We start from the raw sequence: 7653 nt of genomic DNA, 5'->3' as shown, positions 1-7653 counted from the left end.
CCCTTTATGGCGTACAGATAGTTGTTCGAACCTGAGTTTGCAACGATGCAATACAAGACCGGTCCCTCCTTCGAGAGGTGCACCCACCATGGCCAAAAAGTCCTTGGCGTACAGGTCCATGGCGTTGCCGGCGTACAGGTCACCCTTTGGCGTAGCACCAGCCCAGAGCGACGTGACCTTTACAACGCCACCTTTCCACGGCCCCGTGAGGCGGCCCCTTTTGTCTTGGTGGACCGCCGAATACTCGGCGTCTAGTCGAGACGAGGTGCCAACCACCCTAGCCATGCCAATGTGAGCGCGCGTCAGTTTTTGCAACGACGCCGGTCTCTCCAAACTATTACTCCCGCAAGGCGTAGCCCCTTGAACACCCCGATGAAGCAACCGGTCGTCGAGAAGTCTGAGCTGGGCGCGACCCATGCTACCCCAACACCAACTACTTCAACGCCGCCAGGAACGACGAGGTCGGGCGCGGCCACCGCTAAGGCCACGCTACATGCAGCGTGTGTACCGACGAGGACACGGGCTCTGCCTCCGTCCAGACACACATCACCATCATCATGCATGGGGACGTGAAGAAAAGACGAAGAAGACGACCACACAACTCAATCGAAGGTATACTGCGGAGCAACCCGTGGGAGTAATTAACCGGGAGCCTTCCGAGGCCCCGGGAACCAGGAGACCGCAATCGCCACAGTTAGGCCACGGAGCGCGTTTGTTTTCTTTACGGGATCTTGTAATTTTATTTCTCCACTGAGATTAATGAAATACTCATTTCCCGTACCTTTTTCTTTGTGTACTACGGTACACTGGCACGCTCGCATATTTACTTTTTCCTTTCCCGGCGCAAGAGAGAAATACAGTCCCCTTGCCTTCTCCCGTGGTACAAGAGATTTTTTTCGTGTCAAACATGCGTAGATTATTTTTTCCATGCAACGTTCCCCAACAACTCTGGGTGGCAATATGTGGGCAGCTAGGTACAAGCGAATAAGACCAGTTCAACCATGAGCTAAAGAGCTGGTCCACCATGCCCAAATGAATACCTTTGGGGCATGCAGGCCTAAAATGGTCCTGCTAAAAGGATTGTAATGATCGACCGAAGTATATAACCGACCTGGGAGCTAGTGTGTGAGATCGGCTAGGAACTGATGGCTGAGGCCATGAGCTGGATACGAACTTGCTGTGAATATATGCTCAAAATTCCTGATCCAGTTAGTGTTACTTCGTTCCTGTGAGAATAGGTCGAATTTGACGCTTACATAAGTCGAGCACAAACTTTTGCCTCCATTTTATTTTACAGAAATAGTAGCATGTTAAATACGGAACCAACCCATATGAATGGCTTGGTTTGGGTTGGGTGAACAGCAAGCAAGCCTGATCGAGCAGCCTTCAGAGTCCTTATGAGTAAAGTTAGTTTGTGAAATTATGATGGCGCATGGCGCTTCTAGTTCGACTTTCTGTAATCGAATCCAAAATCATAAGGTTAGTAAATCTTATTTAATTTCATCATTAAATAGAAACAGTAACACAACCTGTAGTAGCTGGGGTGAAGACTCCTGATGCAATGTTGCGCACCGCCTTATGCTGCCGATGCCATCCCCAAGAGTTTTTCCCTCTCAGCTGTTATGAGCCAGCTGACTAGTTTTTTTTCGTCTAGGAGAGGATGTATCTCGGTTGCGAATGTTTTCGCTTTCAGTCGTTCCCATTAGCCTTATGTAAACATGCCTTATAACTAAGGTAACAATTTGCTTCAGTATAATAGAATGTAGCAGGGCGATGAGCTTGTTGATCCAAAGAACAAAACACCATGGATGGTGCAACATAACATCAGAAAGTAAAGATTGCCGTGTGCATGGCGATCAACTCCAGAAGAAAAAAAACTCCAAAAGAGAACAACCAATTGATGAAGAAACACGCGCACGTGCATTATTACAAATACTGTTGAACAATACAAACTGACACTCACAGTAGTAGGAGCTAGGAGCAAACCAGACGATCAAGTACTAGCTAGACTACTACTAGTAGTAGCAGCTGCTAGGAATATTAAAAAACACAAAAAAGGTGTGCGCTGGACCGACCAAAACCCATGGATGGATCGCAGCCAGCCAACCAGCCAGGCTCTAAGCACTGAAGGGAAATGAAATAGAGATCTTGATACACATGATTAACCAGATTCGTGAGTGATGCTGGTGCCGCATGAGGTAGGGCAGACAGCATCGAAGAACATGACCGGGAACCGCTTCGCGAACTTGTCACGGAGCTCACACAGGCAACTCATCGAATCTTCAGATAAGTTTTCGCAGCAGTGCTTCATTATTTTAGGCTCATGGAGCTCACCACTGCCCAAAACTTCGACACAGTCATCTCCTTCGGGGCAGGCCGATACTTCCGCCAGAGTCGGCGTTAGCGCCAGCGCCACTACCAGCACCACCAGTGCCGCCGCTGCATGGGTCGACTTCAAGGTGACCATGCTTACTTGGCTAAGGATGTGGTAGCTACCTCCTGCTCAAGGTGGTGTGTGTGTGTGTGTGTGTGTGTGTGTGTGTGTGTGTGTTGAGTCGATCCATCCCCTTGTGGCCTTTTTATAGAGCTAGATCTAGCAGTGCACACCACCACCAACCCGGCCCCCATGTGAAGATGGCATTCTCAGCAATAAAAAAACCACATGATGATGGAGTAGTATACTATTACTAGGTGCATGCATCGCGCAAGCCTTTTCTTTTTTGCTAGCCATTTTTTGGGGTCAAAATCAAGCTACTCTACTTGATGGAGCACTGTGCTGTGTTATTCTACTGAGGCTAGTCATAGTGGGAGTAACTTAGCAAGTAACATAGCGCATTCCGAGAAATTTTTGCTTATGTGGCATGTAGTTAATGAGAAGTGGTAACATAATATGTTACTGTAACATAGCGCTTTCCAAGACAAGATGGGTCTACAAGCTAAATAATGAAATCCTCTATGACACTACTAGTATGTTACTTTGCACTATAAAGATAGTAACTTAGATTAGTGTCATATGCATGACACTAGTATAAGTTACTCCCCACTATGACCAGCTTAAGCGTGTGCATCGCGTGGGAGCCTTCGTTTTTACATGGTATTTTTGTGGGGGAGATGCTAATTAGTGCATGGCTAGCCATCGACCAGCACATCATTAATTAATACTCTACTTGCCAGATCGAGGTTCCTGCCATTCTATCCCTCGATCGGAGATCTGCTTGCCCCCTTGGAGATCTGTCAGTTTCTTTCTTTCTTCGGATGCATCAGTAGAAAAAGGCCTATCTTTCCCGGTTTCAGAGGCCCATTTGTCCCAATTCTGGAACAGGGACTAGAGGGTCGGGACTAAACCTAGTTCCGATTCACTGAAGAACCATGACAGAGGGGCTCCACGTGGCCGCTGCGGCTTGCCCAGACAGGAGCACCTTTAGTCCCGGTTGGTAACACCAATCAGGACCAAAAAGCATCCACGCGTCAGCAGTTCATAGGCTGGGGTTTTTTAGGGGGGAGGGGGGTTGGGGGTTTTGGAGGGTTAATTTAATTAGAGGTTTCATATATTTTGTTAGCTAGCTAATAGAAAGAAGTGACCTCTCTTATCTTCGTGCTTGGTCGACGCTATGTACTATACGTATATAGGACTCGACAGGCTAACTAATAAAAAATGAAGGAAATCATTAAGTACAGAAGATCGTCATGAACATATACAGAGAGAAGTGATCGACCTCTCCTTCTCCGAGAGATTGGTCGAACAACAAGTTTTCGTATATCTATCTAACGCTACTAGCTACATATATACAATATAAGATTTATTATAAGCCTTAATATCTGAAGTCAAGTTCCACATGATATTCTCCGGCTTTATTGATCAACTTCAGATGAGAACAACCAATTGATGAAGGAATACGTGCACGTGCATTATTACAAATACTGTCGAACAATACAAACTGACACTCTCACAGTAGTAGGAGCTAGGAGCAAACCAGACGATCATGTGCTAGCTACTCCCTCCGGTCCAAAATAGATGACTCAAAGTATAAAGTTAAGTCATTTATTTGAAATGAAGGGAGTAGAAAAGTAGTACTAGACTACTAGTAGTAGTAGCAGCTGCTAGGAATATTAAAAAACACAAAAACATGTGAGCTGGACCGACCAAAACCCATAGATATGGGTTGCAGCCAGATCGAGGTTCCTGCCATTCTATCCCTCGATAGGAGATCTGCTTGCCTCCTTGAGATCTGTCAGTTTTTTTTTCTTTTTTGGTTGTGCATTGATCGAAATGTTGGAATTTGCTAGTAGGACTTTAGCCCAAAGCCCAACTAAAATTCTGAAATTCTCTTGGCCCATTCATGCACACATGTGAGTGGAGTGAGTGAGACTAAAGTTTAGTCCATCTGTCCTGGTTGTGCACCGATGGGGATGCACTAGTAGAAAAAGGACCATCGGTCCCGGTTCCAGAGGCACATTTGTTCCGGTTCTGGAACCGGGACTAAAGGGTCGGGACTAAAGCCCATGACCTTTAGTTCCGGTTCGCTCAAGAACCGGGACAGATGTGGCTTCACGTGGCCACTGCGGCTTGCCCAGGCAGGAGGGCCTTTAGTCCCGGTTGGTGGGACCAAAAAGCATGCATGTGTCAGCAGTTCAGAGGCTGGGGGTTTTTTAAGAGGGGAGGGGGGTGGAGGGTTAATTTAATTAGGGGTTTCATATATATTGTTAGCTAGCTAATAGAGAAGTGACCTCTCTTATCTCCATGCTTGGTCGACGCTACGTACTATACGTATAGAGGACTCGACATGCTAGCTAGTAAGAAAATGAAGGAAACCATTAAGTATAGAAGATCGTCATGAACATATATAGAGAGAAGTGGTCGACCTCTCATTCTTCGAGAGATTGGTTGAACAATAAGTTTTCGTATATCTATCCGACGCTAGTAGCTACATATATACAATATAAGATCTATTACAATCCTTAATATCTGAAGTCAAGTTACACATGGTATTCTCCGGCTTTATTGATGACGTGGTAAAGAAAGAATTCCGCCAATTCCTCTTGAATTACTTTTATGCGATCATGCGGTAGGAGCTCATCCCACAGCTGCCAGATCTAAATCGAAGAAGAGGGTCAATACATGTGTATGAATGAAACTCAACACAAATGATGGTAATAAAATACAATTGTTAATATTTTTGCTTACGCACTTGATATTGTTTTTCAGAGTACTTGATGGTATATTTGGGGGGAGATGCTAATTAGTGCATGGCTAGCCATCGATCAGCACATCATTAATACTCTACTTGCCAGATCGAGGTTCCTGCCATTCTATCCCTTGATCGGAGATCTGCTTGCCCCCTTGGAAATCTGTTAGTTTCTTTCTTTCTTTTTTGGTTGTGCACCGATCGGGATGCACTAGTAGAAAAAGGCCCATCTGTCCCGGTTTCAGAGGCCCATTTGTCCCGGTTCTGGAACCGGGACTAAAGTGTCGGGACTAAAGCCCATGACCTTTAGTTCCGGTTCTCTCAAGAACCGGGACAAATGGGGCTCCACATGGTCGTTGCAGCTTGCCCAGGCAGGAGGGCCTTTAGTCCCGGTTGGTAACACCAACCAGGACCAAAAAGCATGTACTCGTCAGCAGTTCAGAGGCTGGGGTTTCTTTAGGGGGTGGTTTTGGGGGGGGGGGGGGGGGGGTTGGAGGGTTAATTTAATTAGGGGTTTCATATATTTATCAAAAAAGGTGTGCGCTGGACCGACCAAACACATGGATGGATCGCAGCCAGCCAACCAGCCAGGCTCTAAACACTGAAGGGAAATGAAATGGAGATCTCGATACATATGATTAACCAGATTCGTGAGTGGTGCTGGTGCCGCATGAGGTACAGCAGAAAGCATCGAAGAACATGACCGGGAGCCGCTCCGCGAACTTGTCACGGATCTCACATAGGCAACTCATCAAATCTCCAGATAAGATTTCACAGCAGAGCTTGATTAAAGAAGGATGAGGGGGATTACCATCGCCGATTTCTCCGAGTCGATCCATCCCCTTGTGGCCTTTTTTATAGAGCTAGATCTACCAGTGCACACCACCACCAACCCGACCCCCATGTGAAGATGGCATTCTCAGCAATAAAAAAACCACATGATGATGGAGTAGTATACTAGGTGCATGCATCGCGCAAGCCTTTTCTTTTTTGCTAGCCATTTTTTTGGGGTCAAAATCAAGCTACTCTACTTGCCAGATCGAGGTTCCTGCCATTCTATCCCTCGATCGGAGATCTGCTTGCTCCCTTGAGATCTGTCAGTTTCTTTCTTTCTTTTTTGGTTGTGCGCCGATTGGGATGCACTAGTAGAAAAAGGCCCATCTGTCCCGGTTCCAGAGGCCCATTTGTTCTGAGTTTGGAATCGGGACTAAAGGGTCGGGACTAAACCCCATGACCTTTAGTTTCGTTTCGCTGAAGAACCGGGACAAATATGCTCCACGTGGCCGCTGCGGCTTGGCTAGGCAGGAGGACCTTTAGTCCCGGTTGGTAACACCAATCGGGACCAAAAAGCATCCACGCGTCAGTAGTTCATAGGCTAAGGGTTTTTTTAGGGGGGAGGGGGTTGGGGGGTTTTGGAGGGTTAATTTAATTAGAGGTTTCATATATTTTGGTAGCTAGCTAATAGAAAGAAGTGACTTCTCTTATCTTCGTGCTTGGTCGACGCTACATACCATACGTATATACATGACCGAGCCGGCAAAATCGGAGGCCCTGTGCGAAACTCTAAAATAGGTTTTATCATCTGGCCATCTCTAAGTCTGATCAATGTTAACATTATTACCACCTGCGTAATCTTGATCAAGTGACTGGTTACAGGAGGACACTTGTGTTTTTTTATAGCAAACTTATCGAGTTAAATCGTTTCTCTTTTTTGTTTCTTCACACATTTTTAGTAACCAGATTCATGTTTTCTAAATAAAGATGACATGAATCTTGCAGTACTAAAACATCGAAATGAAGCCAGCCCAAAACCCATGGATATGGGTTGCAGCCAGCCCCAGCCAACCAGGCAGGCTCTAAACACTGAAGGGAAATGAAATGGAGATCTCCATACACATATGATTAACCAGATTCATGAGTGGTGCTGGTGCTGCACGAGGCAGGGCAGAAAACATCGAAGATCTTGACCGGGTCCCGCTGCGCGAACTTGTCCCGGATCTCACACAGGCAACTCATCAAATTTTCATATAAGATTTCGCAGCAGATCTGGATAATAAGAGGATAGGGCTTACCACGGCCGATTTCACTGACACAGAAATCTCCAGGGAAATCTCCTTGGGGGCAGGACGACGCTTCCGCCAGCGTCAGCGCCAGCGCCAGTGCCGCTACCAGCACCAGGGCCGCCGCTGCACGGGTCGACTTCACGCTGGCCATGCTTACTTGGCTAAGAATTTGGTAGCTGAAGGTGGTGTGTGTGTGTATGTGTGTGTGTGTGTTGAGTCGATCCATCCCCTTGTGCCCTCTTTATAGAGCTAGATGTACCAGTGTCCAGTGCACACCACCACCCACCCCCGATGTGAAGATGGCATCTCAGCAACAAAAAAACCACATGAAGATGGAGTAGTATACTTGGTGCAAGCATGGCGCGAGCCTTTTCTTTTCTGCAAGCCATTTTTTTGGTCAAAAT

At 46.5% G+C, this 7653-nt stretch overlaps 1 long non-coding RNA gene across 1 annotated transcript; it reads right to left on the bottom strand.

Annotated features, from left to right (window-relative positions):
* Positions 1 to 4820: 4820 nt before the first annotated feature.
* Positions 4821 to 7451, bottom strand: LOC123088556 (uncharacterized). Its single transcript, XR_006441935.1, has 2 exons — positions 7259 to 7451; positions 4821 to 5094 (listed from the first exon to the last, which is right to left on the bottom strand). It is a non-coding gene; the product is annotated as an uncharacterized lncRNA (long non-coding RNA).
* Positions 7452 to 7653: the final 202 nt, after the last annotated feature.

Source organism: Triticum aestivum, chromosome 4A (genome assembly GCF_018294505.1).
Source record: "Triticum aestivum cultivar Chinese Spring chromosome 4A, IWGSC CS RefSeq v2.1, whole genome shotgun sequence".
NCBI classification, from domain to species: domain Eukaryota; kingdom Viridiplantae; phylum Streptophyta; class Magnoliopsida; order Poales; family Poaceae; genus Triticum; species Triticum aestivum.
This window is presented reverse-complemented; position numbering and strand designations above follow the sequence as displayed.